This window comes from Nannospalax galili, unplaced genomic scaffold (genome assembly GCF_000622305.1).
Source record: "Nannospalax galili isolate Female #2095 unplaced genomic scaffold, S.galili_v1.0 scaffold517, whole genome shotgun sequence".
NCBI classification, from domain to species: Eukaryota; Metazoa; Chordata; class Mammalia; order Rodentia; family Spalacidae; genus Nannospalax; species Nannospalax galili.
In genome coordinates this window covers 1258555-1271130 of record NW_008340098.1, presented here as the reverse complement: position 1 = coordinate 1271130, position 12576 = coordinate 1258555, and the positions used below count along the sequence as shown (strand labels likewise).

Here is a 12576-nt window from a genome sequence, read left to right as displayed (position 1 = left end):
ACCGATACCCAGGCTAAAAGAAAACAAAGAATTCAGGATCCAATGATGTCCCGACTACTCCTTTCCCCTGATTACTGAGTAGGTAAGTCTAGCTAAGGCAGAGCAAGTCGTTGACTGCCCTTGTTTTTAGCTCTTCAGCTAGCACAGTGAAGGCATCTCCCAGGGTGAGTTCAGAACAAAGCTCCCTGATATTTTATTTCAATGTTTTGGAAATAATGCTCCTGGGGACAACACCAGTGCTATGTGGGGCAATGGGCAGTGCTTTCCATGGGATTCTTGCACTGGGTGTGGAATATAATTGCTGGAAACTTTAGATGGAGACAATTCTAATTTAGTTAGAGGACATATGCAAGGCTACAAGAAATGCATCTCATGTTCACTGAACTAAATAGCACAGTGGCAAGTGGTCTGTATGGAGGGGCCTGGGGTTACTCACCTGGAGGGCCTTGCAGCTGCATCTACAGAACACACACACACACACACACACACAGATACACACACAGGCATACACACATATACAAACACACATATATATATACACATATGCACACATACATAATACACAAATGCACACATACACACAGAGACACTCACATACACAAACAGGGTATGTTTTTGATACAGGGTCTTTCTATGTAGCTCGGGCTGGCCTCAAACTCATAATTCTCCTGTCTCAGCCTCTCAAGTGTTGGGATTACAGGCATCATGTGCCCAGTGTGAGTGGTTTTAGTTCTTTCATTTGCTCTTTTCTATCTCTCTCTATTTTTCTATAAATGAAAAATTGTTAAGATCCCAAGTTTTTTTTTTAAACATAGTGTGTGTAGAAAAAGGAAACATTCAACGAAATAGTGTCAGTGATTCTTTGGGGGACAAGGTTATAGAGGATTCCCACTTTCTGCCTTATGCATCTCTGAGCTGTTTTCACTTTAAAGGTAATTTTGAATGATATTTGTTATCTAAAAAGTGGGCCTGGGGTGATTCCTATATACTGATGGTATTAAACACACACTGTTCTTGAAAGCTTCTCTGAAAATATGGGCAGGAGTAGACTGATTTGGAGAATAATCTTTTTTTCCCTTAAATTCCTGAAAAAACAGACCCATGGATGTAACATTATCAGGCTGAATAGTGAGACTAGTAGTACAAAAGTTGAGAGAGAGAGAGAGAGAGAGAGAGAGAGAGGGAGAGAGAGAGAGAGAGAGAGAGAGAGATCTGGAGGAAAAGCTGCAGGCTTGGTGGCCACTGGAGGAATGCCTCAGATCCCAGGACCCCAACAAGAGGAAGGGTAGCTGCTGCTCAGGGAGAACGTAGAGCTGATGGTGCTCAGTGTTTGCTAGTTTGCCTCCTACCTACAGCAGCCCTGCTCGCATCTTTCTAGTGCCAAACAACAGTTCTTTCTAGTAGTACTGTCCATTATGGACACACATGAGGGCTTCTCAGTTAATCACTGCAGTCACTGTCTACTCATTCCAGGAACATTTCATAGAACAGAGCACATTTCAAGGATTATCAACTGAGCATACCTCAGAAATCAAGTCAGGAACAATGTGTTAATCCAAACTATCATCGGGGCTGGGGAGATGCTCAGTGGGCAAGAGTATCTTGCTGTGCGAGCATGAGGACCTGAGTTTGAATCCCTAGCACACAAGTAAAAAGTCAAGTGGAGAGGTGCACATATACTCATACACATGTATACACATACACACACAATAATAAAATAAAATAAGGACTCATCCAAATTACTATCAGGCCTTATGTGGAAAAGTTAGTCAGTTCTGGTCCTTGCCTCAAGGAACCTGTTAGCTATGGATAAATCCCTAAGTATGGATAATTATAAGTTGTTGCTGTAACACATTAAATACTACAGAGGACAAATACAAGGATAGAATTTTAAAAATATTTTCTTTATTATTTTATGTGTATGAATGTATTGCCTGCATGTATGTATGTGAGTGCACCCGTGTCATGTAATACCACAGAGGTCAGAAAAGGGCTTCGGATTCCCCTGGAACTGGAGTTAAGGACGGATTCGTAGCCACCATGTGGGTGCTGGGAATCGAACCTAGGTCCTCTGCAAGAGCAGTCAGTGCTCTTAACTGCTGAGCCATCTCTCCAGCCCCGAGGATAGAATTTTTGTTTATTATTATTATTTTTTTATTATTTTGAGGCAGGCCTGGAACTCACTATGTAGACCTCCAACTCACAGAGATCTGCCTGCCTCTGCCTCCCAAGTGCTGCTGGGATCAAAGGCGTGCACCACCACACTTGGCAGGATAGAATTTTTTAAAGCAGAGGTCTTCAATTTATTTATAAAAATATTTATAACTAAATATATACACAAACTAACACATGCATAGAAATAGGTATTAATAAAGCACATTTCACTATCCTTATTGTGAATTCCTACCCTTATTATGAGCAATTCACTTTGTAATTTTCTGAACTGTTCTTTTTTTAATTTTATTTATTATTTTTATTTTATGTGTATGCGTGTATTGCCTGCATGTGGGTAAGTGCACCTGTGTCATGCAATGCCTGCGGAGGACAGAAGAAGCTGTCAGATCCCTTGGAACTGGAGTTATGGACAGCTGTTAGCTGCCGTACGGGTGCTGGGATTCAAACCCGGGTCTTCTGCAAGAACAACCAGTGTTCTTAACTGCTGAGCCATCTCTCCAGCACCCTGAACTGTTCTATTTTGGGGGGTCAGATGCAACACAGGCTGGCCTCAAGCTCATTACATAGTCAAAGATGACCTTGAACTTCTGATCCTCCTGCCTCTCCATTTCCTGAGTGTTGGGATTACAAGCATGCACCACTAGTTGATGTGGTGCTGGGGATGGAACACAGGTCTTCATACATGATATGCAAGCATTCTACCAATTGAGTATATATCCCCAGCCATTGGTCTGGTCATTTTTAAAATGCTATAACTCAACAAACTGCTCTCAGCCTATTAATGACTGTGATCCACAAAAGTCAGAAAACCTGCTCTAGAGGCTACTCTAGTTTGGATCTGGAATGTCTTCCAAAGTCCCATGCCTGAAAGGCTTGGTTTTTAGCCTATAGGTGATGGAACCCTTAGGAGGTGGGGACTGGTGGAAGAAAGGTAGGTCATTGAGGGTATGTACTTACTGGGTTAACAGTCTTTGTCCTGCACTTCCTTCTCTTTTTTCTTCATGGCCACCACAAGGTAAGCAACTTTGCTTTATCACATACATGCTCCCTGCCACAATGTTCTGTCTTGCCACAGGCGCAAAGCAATGAAGCCAGTTGACCATGGACAGAAACTCCTGAAACTATGACCCAAATAAATATTTCTCCGTATAAGTTGATTTTCTCAGGTATTCTGTCACAATGACCGAAAGCTAACTAACACAGGGGACATAACCAAGAGCAGAAATGGGGTGCAAGTCACAGAATACTTTGCTGATGGAGTGACTGTTGGGTCAAGATATATGAGGCTAAGGAGAATTAGTTGAAAATGGCCAGAAAAGAATGTTGCATGTAGAGGGAACCACATACCTTGACACCCCCCATGTCACAGAAAAAGAAATTAAGATCAAGGAGCTATGATTTGTTCAAAGTTCTTTACTGAACTGCAGCCTGTCAGCTGTAGTGCACTTCTTCATTTTACCTAATTATGGGCCAAGGACCAATTATTCTCTCCTGGGCTGACTAGTAAAAGGGGAAGAAGAGAAAAGGGAGGCTATGTTTACAAAGACCCCGTTTAATTCTTCACCCAAAACAATGCACCTCAGGTTCCACCTTATCTGGCTTGAGGCCTGCTCAGAGCTGTTTATTCCTTCCTTAAGGGACTGGCTGGGAGCCAGACTACCGCTTAGGCCCTGGCTTTCTTGACAGGGCATTTACACAATGTCCAGGCAAGGGTTAGGTTTAGTTTAAGGCTCAGGAAAGCTACAGTCCTGCTTTTCCAGCTCCCCACACTAACACTTGTACCTGACTTCCCTCTTGGTTCCACCCTATCTGTCCCCAGCCATCAGTCCCATGACTGCTTTGTATCAATAGCTGTGCACATGGCTTCAGCTGTACAGCATGAGGGTAATTTGAGTCTCCCAGGGGAAATAAAGGCCACAAGCAAGGGTGTCTGTCAGGGTCAGGGTCAACATAGATGATCTTGGAGGATGTCAGGGCAGAGGGGACTGTGGAGGCAAAGGCCTTAAGCCAAGTTTGAAAATGGTCGAGAAAACAGCATTGCTATGTACAGTTGTATAGTTTACGCACTGCACAAAGCACCCAGACCATAAAGAGTGGGTGAGGGCTGAACCTACACACCACCCACAAAACTGCACTTCTAGCAAAGAGTTACATCTGTCTTGAGGACACAGAGATGGTCCCCCTTCACTCTTAGAGGTCGAGTAGTCCTTTACTGACCAAGACTAGAAAGAATGGTTCAGGAGGGCATGGGGGCAGAGAGCTGTAAACAATCCAACCCACACAACTGCATGTCTAAGATACGACTATCAACTTTCGAGCCTGGGGAAGCTCAGTGCCTCAGGTTTAAATACTAGGTGCTAGGTGTAGACAGATAAGGGCTAGTGGCTGGGTGCCACTGCAGTGGTGACAAGTTGGGACCACAGGAACTATCAGCTGACAAGCTGAGGCTCCCCCACTTCCAACACTATAAAGCCAGACTCTATGGTCCTCCTCCATTTCCATATCTCCTTCACTGGTCTCAAAGCAATCCTGCTACACCCCAAAGTCCGAGTTCTTCTCTTGAGATTGTAGCTATCAGTTTAAAATGTGACTCGTTACAGCTGGGCGTGTGGTGACACTTGCCTTTAATCCCAGCACTCAGGAGGCAGAAGCAGGCAGATCTCTGTGAGTTTGAGACTGGCCTGGTCTACATAGTGAGTGCCAGGCCAGCTGGGACTACCTGTCTCAAAAAGACCAAAAAAAAAAAAAAAAAAAAAAAAGTGACTGGTTATACATGGCCATGAGGAAAACAAAGGTAAAACCAGCTTCAGCCAGATTGTAAAACTCCAATAAAGACCTTCCTCTCTCTCTAACCTCAAGGCTCATCCCTCATTCCAAACCTGTTTTCTGTTCTCACTGAGGTCTTTAATTACTCTGCCCCCTCTTTCTGGTGGGTAGCTAGCTTGGCTTAGATCTGTAGCCCTTCCTTCCACCTCTGGCCTTAGGGCCAGCTGCTTCACAGAAACCTTGCCCTGAGCATGGCACATAAGCCCAGTCCTGGTGCCCCCTTCCCCTGCTGCTTCTCCAGGCCAGCTTGGAGACCTGGCCTATTATGAATTCATACGCCCAACTGAGGCCTCGTTCCTGAACAATAAGACTTTTATTCATCTCCAAATGCCCAGGCTAAATCCTCACTGTGGTTAATTCAGACCTTCAAGACCTCAATCTCCCACCACCATCCCCCTCAATCCTTCTCAGCAACTGACCTTTGCTATTTCAGAAGATGTGAAGGACATCTTTAGCAGGAAGCCAGTGATCTCCCCTGAATTTTACTTATTGGGTAGAAAGAGCCATCTTCTTTTCCTACCAGTCTCAGCAAGAAAACAGCCTTCCCCCTGTGAAGTCCCCTGAATTTTACTTATTGGGTAGAAAGAGCCATCTTCTTTTCCTACCAGTCTCAGCAAGAAAACAGCCTTCCCCCTGTGAAGTCACCTTCTCTCTGGTGCCTTAAAGATGGTTCCTTTCTGTCTCCTTTCTCCCTTGCACAGAACTATTTTTCTCTGAATACCACTGTCCCTTGGTACTCATGGGGAATTGGTTCCAGGATCCCCCATAGATAATAAAATCCTCTTGTGCTCAGCTTTCCTGAAAAATGGCATAGTATCTTCACATAGCCTGAGCATATTCTCCCTTAACTCTTTTTTTTTGGGGGGGGGGTCTTTTTGAGACAGAGTCTCCCTGTAGCCCCAGCTGGCCTGGAACTTGCTATCTAGACCAGGCTGGCCTTGAACTCACAGAGATCTGACTGCCTGCCTCTGCCTCCTAAGTGCTGGGGCTAAAGGCGTGCGCCACCACTCCCAGCCCTCCCTTAACTTTAAATCAGGGTCAGGGTCAAAGTGGGTGATCTAGGGGAACACAAGAAGATTACTTATAATACCTAATGCAACGACTACACATCATTCCACGTGGATGCAGCACAGTACTCCCAGCACATGGCAAATTCAAGTTTTGCATTGCTTTTTGGAACTTTCTACAATTTTTTAGATTTAAAAAAAAATATGTGGTTAGGTAAACTCATAGATGTCTCACAGATATGAAGGCTGTAACTCCTTTTCCCTTGTGCTATTAAATATGTGTTGACCTCTTCAAAATCACTGTAATGCCAAACTCTAACTGAAAGTTGGTTGGATCACCATTAATATATAACAATCATATGTGTGGCAAACTTGTTGACTATATATTTATAATGAGGCCTTGTGAAGACAATATGCACATTTGTGAGAATAACCTATACACCTGGAAACTATACTTTCTGGGAAATACAAACTTTATCCAATTGCCTCAAAATACTGTATCTTGCTATTTTGGGGCCAACATAACACATCTCTGTACTTAGCAGTGGTCCTGTCACTTAAGGGTGTTAATAGGATTCCCAAAGTGGGAGCTTTCAGCTGTGAACTCTACCAATCTAAAATCAGTGACTAAATCAGTCCTTGACAAATGGCAATAAGGAAGAGGATGAGAGCTGGCTAGCGGCCAAGAATCTGGTGCTGCAGGAAAGTCTGGCTACAAGGTACATCTTATACCACTGGAGAGAAGCCCTCAGCACAATACTCCTCATCTAGGAAGGAACATTGAATTTCATCCAGTGGTCCAAGACCTGCCACTTGCACATGGCAACACACACATCGGTCCCAACTATGATCTTGCTGATTCAAAAGGAGCTAAGATTTCATTTCTTACCAGTCAGAAAACACCACCACAAGGTGAGTAGGATATTATATCATGTTACAAGGTGAGGAGAACAACAAAGCCCTCAAGATAAGATGACTGCTTGTCCAACAATCACTTGGTGGTAGAGCCTCTCTAGCCAGACAAATACAGACTGGTTGCCTAATAATTCCAGGCAGCACGGCTTGCAACTACCCCATCTGGGACAAGTGTTTGGGTAGTCAGAACCACTCAGAAGATGACACAGATCCTGCTTAGCAAACATTTATTGCAGCATAGGCCAAGCTGTATGACAGGCCATATGTCCCTCAACTCCATGGCCTGGATCCTCAGAGAGAGCCAGATGCTCCCCAGTGTTCAGAGTTGGGCAGACTCTGCCAGTGGTCAAAGCCTAACCTAGACAACCATGTCTGTCCCTGGAAGACAAAGAGGCCCCTGAACTGACGGCCAAATGGAATGTAACCAAGGGTAGAGAAAAGAGAGGCTGTACAGGCCTGAGCACAGACTCTGAAAGCAGTTTACATGGTAACATACACCCAACATGAGGTACAGCCTCCAGGAATGCCCCTACAGACCAGAAAATCTGGCAATCCAGAGAATCTGAAAAGGCATAGGAGAAACGTAGGCCACCTAAAACATAGTCCTGGGCTATGCCATCTGATAAACTTAAGCAACAAAAGTGGCAAATAAGGCTATCTTAATACTCACTTTCTTGTCATAGTTTTTTAAACATCTTATTTGCATCAAGAGAGATTGCTTCCTTTGTAGATGGACTCTGGAGATGCTTGGTTCTGTTTTAAAGACATTCATATAACATGCTCAAGACACATACTACGCTTTCTCAAAGGAAAAATAGGAGACTATCTAAAGAAACAGCTCTCAGAAGTATAAATTAATAGTGGTGTCAGTGAAACCAAACAGCCATTAAAACACTAAATATCAAGCTGGGGCTCAATTGACTGAGTATTTGCCTAGCATATACAAAGTCCTTGGCTCAATCCCGAGAACATCATAAAACTAGGCATAGTGGCACATGGCTGTGTTCTCAGCACTGGATGGGGCACAGAAGGATCAGAAGTTTAGGGGCATCCTCCACTACATAGGGAATTCAAAGCCAGCCTGGGACACATGAGACCCTATCTCAAAACAAATGAAAAACTATAAACACCTTGTGATTTTTCCTAGAGATTTCTCTACTACATGAAATCTTTATGTCATGAGTTTAAAATGTAATAAAGTCAGCCAGGTGAGGTGGCACATGCCTTTAGTCCCAGCATGCAGGAGCCAGAGGCAGACAGATCTCTGTAAGATCAAGGCCAGCTTGGTCTACGAGTTCCAGGCCAACTGAGGCTCCAGGGAAATCCTGTCTCAAAAAAACCAAAAAAAAAGTAATAGTTACTGATATTTAATGCAGAAAAGCTCAGAAAACACCAAAAGCATTAAAAGCAACTCAATGACAATTATTTATAACTGGCGTATGCTTTTCTAGTATCTTTTTTATTTTATTAATAAAGATGGCATCACTGACATACTACTATTTCACATCCTGTTTTTTTTTTTTTCCATTGGTCATGCAAAAAGTTCTCATGTCAATAAGTACTTTTTGTTGTTGTTGAGAAATGGTCTTGGATGTACAGCACAGGCTGGCCTTGCACTCCAATCTTCCTGCCTTAGCCTCTTGAGTGCTAGGATTACAGGTATGTACCACTATGCTTGGCTTCAATAAATGTTATCATACAAATGTTGTTTGCTTTTGTTTTTTGAGACAAGTTCTCCCTGTAGCCTCAGCTGGTCTAGAACTTGCTATATAGACCAGGCTAGATTCAGATCTGCCTGCCTCTCCCTCACAAACACTGTTATTAAAGGTGTATATCACTACACCCAGCTTATACAAATGCTTTTTAATGCCTATGCAGCATTTTATCTCTGTGACCTGAACAATTTCCAGCATCTAATCCTTTAGGTTGTTTGAAATATCTGGTCTTATATGATGCTGTATTTGATAAAAATCCATACCCAAGTATTTAAACATTTAAAAATATTTTTATTTATTATTATGATTTTATGTGTATGAGTGTATTGCCTGCATGTGTATAAGTGCACCCATGCAGGCAATACCTGTGGAGGTCAGAGGAGGTTACTGGATTCCCAGGAACTGGAGTTACAGATGGTTGTTAGCTGCCATGTAGGTGCTGGGAATCAAACCCAGGTCCTGTGCAAGAGCAGCCAGTGCTCTTAACTGCTGAGCCATTTCTCTAGCCCTATGTTCAAATATTTTTTTAAAAATTTATTTTTATGTATATGAGTATTCTGCATGCATATTAGTGCACTTGTGCATGCAATATCCATGGAGGCCAGAAGAGGCCACTGGATTTCCTAGAACTGGAATTATGGACAGCTGTTAGTCACCATGTAGATGTTGGGAACTGAACCCAGGTCCTCTGCAAGAGCAGCCAATGTTCTTAAGTGCTGAGCCATCTCTCCAGCCCCAGATATCCAAGTATTTTTAAATACACCTTTGGTTTACTAAATAGTTTGAGAATGGCAATTTATAGTCAAAGACATATGTCTTTTTAAGGCTTTTGGTACATATAGTCAAAACTACTAGGCAGATCTGGAGTCATGCTTCTTGCTCAGTTATTTTAAACATATCATACAAATAGTATGTATCGCCTATATATAGGAAATCATTTCATGAAAAAAACATTTTGCATAGAGTCAAAACATTTCGGATGGGCTAAGTCCTTATTTACTTGAGGCAAATGAAGTATCTAGAACTCAGAACACTGATGTTATGATAAGAAATTGGGTAACAACATCTAATAGCTTAGCCAATTTGGTAGGGCATGGCGCTAGTGAAAACAAGGTCTAGTGCGTGGGCTAGAGTGGCAACCAACTCTACCTTGGGGAAAATCCATCCTTGGCCACAGGATGCCTAACCAGCCTTGGCCAACTGTCATGTGGATTTGTATTCTTGGCCAAAGGGAAGACTGGGTGGTAGAATGTAGATTACTCAGCATGACCCATCCTATTCCTGAGTAAGCATTCAAAGCTCATACTCAACTGATAGGTGTGTCATCCATAATCAACAGGACATATGACTGAAAAAGACAACTGACCAATGTTTTAATTTGACAAAATTAAAAACTCAATATTGTTTAGTGATTTTTGTCACAGTTTACCAGTCTTTTTTTTTTTGGTTTTGAGACAGTCTCCTTGTAGCCCCAGCTGGCCTGGAATTCACTGGGCTGGCCCGAAGATCTGCCTGCTTCTGCCTCTCGAGTGCTGGAACAGAAGCATATGCCACCAAGCCCAGCAATACCTTTTTTTTTTTTTTAAAGAAAAAAAAAAAAGATTTACTGCCGGGCATGGTGGCACACGCCTTTAATCCCAGCACTCGGGAGGCAAAGGCAGGCAGATTTCTGTGAGTTCAAGGCCAGTCTGGTCTGTATAGTGAGTTCCAGGACAACTGGGGCTACAGGGAGACCCTGTCTCAAAAAGACAAAAAAAAAAAAAAAAGATTTACTTATTTTATATGTATGAGTGTTTTGCCTGCATGTATGTAAGGGCACCTTGTATGTGCTATCAGTCACTTATAATAGAAGCTGTTAATAAATCATATTGTAAAAGGTGTGCCAGACCATGATCTAGATTGTAGCTACCGTTAGAATGTACCTCTTAATCTTCAAGCTCTTTGATATAAGAAGTGCATTTTTTATTATTACTGTTGTTATTATTTGAGTAATGATCTCACTATGTAGCCCAGGTTGGCCCTGAACTGTTAATTCTCTTGCCTCAGCCTCCTGGGGGCTGAGAGTCCTGGTGTGTTCCATCATGCCCAGCTCATAGATTTTTTTTTTTCATAAAGGTTATATGGGCCACTTCTGCCGATAGCTGAAATTAAATTAGCTTATTAGGAAAGTGATGATTGCTTTAGTCAAGAAGAGGGGATTACTCTAAAAAAGATAATAAATGAGGAAAGTGGTAAGGTAGGTGTTTGACTGAATTGCCTGGGCTGTAGGGAAGCAGTCACTTTAGAGGGTCGTCCCCTCACTTAAGAGCCTAGTTTGGAAATTGGCTTGGTCTGCCAGAAGAAAGGAAGCCAGCCATCCAACTCTATCTGTTCCACCTCTGAAGGCTCCAAGTAGAGTAAATGCAATTTTTTATATTAAAATGTATTTATTGAGCAATGTCCACTATCAACTCTATTTGGTCTTCACTAAAATACAAACACATACATGTGTCTTCTAACAGGTCAAATATTTTTGAAACATATGAAGTTAAAAGCTCCCTTTGAGTCTCTTTTTCCCTTCCCCAAATCCCACTCACAGAGGTAAACATTATTGTAGTTTCCCTGTAGCCCCAGCTGGCCTGGAACTCACTATGTAGACCAGGCTGGCCTTGAACTCACAGAGATCCACCTGCCTCCCAAGTGCTGGGATTAAAGGCGTGCGCCACCACGCCCAGATCCCTCTTTTTTTTGTTGTTGTTATAATATTTTATTTTATTATTTTACGTGTATGAGTGTATTGCCTGCATGTATGTGAGTGCACCATGTAGCGCAATGCTGTGGAGATCAGATGAGCGCTTCGGATTCCCCTGGAACTGGAGTTAAGGACAGCTTGTAGCCACCATGCGGGTGCTGGGAATCAAACTCAGGTCCTCTGCAAGAGCAGTCAGTGCTCTTAACCGCTGAGCCATCTCTCTAGACCCTCCCTTCCCTCTTTATCTCATGATACAGAAGCCAATCTGAGTATAGTCAGTGGTTCAAAGCACACCTGTAACAGCAGAGAAAGTAAACAAAGGCCACTAAACTTTACTCACAAGCAGCACTTGGCAGCTTGTCTACTTCAAATCACTCCCCAGACTGACCTCCCAGTAGAGAACTAACTACCCCAATACACCAAGTCTGTGTTCTGCTATAGTCAATGGCTCATGCCTGGCCATTCTTCCAGATAACCAGATCAGCTGAATACATGGAGACAAAGGGCCATTTCATATACATTCTCTCCAATTTTGGCAGTTGAAATAATACTGTGAGTCCCAGGTCTTTACAGGACAAACCTTTGTGTGTGTGTGTGTGTGTGTGTGTGTGTGTGAAACACATTGAGAAGGATCCTGAGGAATGGAGGTTACTGAACTAGTTCAGGATGGATGTGTCATGATAAACTTTGAAAACATTATTTTTAAATTTTTGATATTGATAAATATAAAATGATTGCTACCTGTTATCAAGCTGGCACATGCACACTTTGCTCATCTGTTCCTTCTAACAGCCCTGTGAAACAGACAGCCACTATCCAGGCTTACAGATGAGAAAACTTGACATTCAGCAGTTATATAACCTGCCCACTGTCACATAGCCAGGAAGGAGAGGGACTGCGATTTGGACTCAGATCTACCTGCTTCCAGAGGCCTGACTGACTCAGTTTCCTAAGGATAGGGATAGGAAGTTTTTATGGCTCACAGGACCTACATAAAAGTTACATTGGGGGGCTGGAGAGATGGCTCAGAGGTTAAGGACACTGGCTGTTCTTGCAGAAGACCCAGGTTCAGATCCCGGCACCCACATGGTAGCTAACAACTGTCTGTAACTCCAGTTCTAGGGGATCCAACAGCTTCTTCTGTCCTCTGCAGGCATTGCATGACACGGGTGCACTTACCTACATGTAGGCAATACACAAATACCCA

At 42.9% G+C, this 12576-nt stretch overlaps 1 protein-coding gene across 3 annotated transcripts in view; it reads right to left on the bottom strand.

Moving 5' to 3' along the window:
* Window positions 1-12576, bottom strand: part of Mapre3 (microtubule associated protein RP/EB family member 3) — a 60587-nt gene that overhangs the window by 42425 nt on the left and 5586 nt on the right. The gene's annotated exons all lie outside the window — the stretch shown is intronic.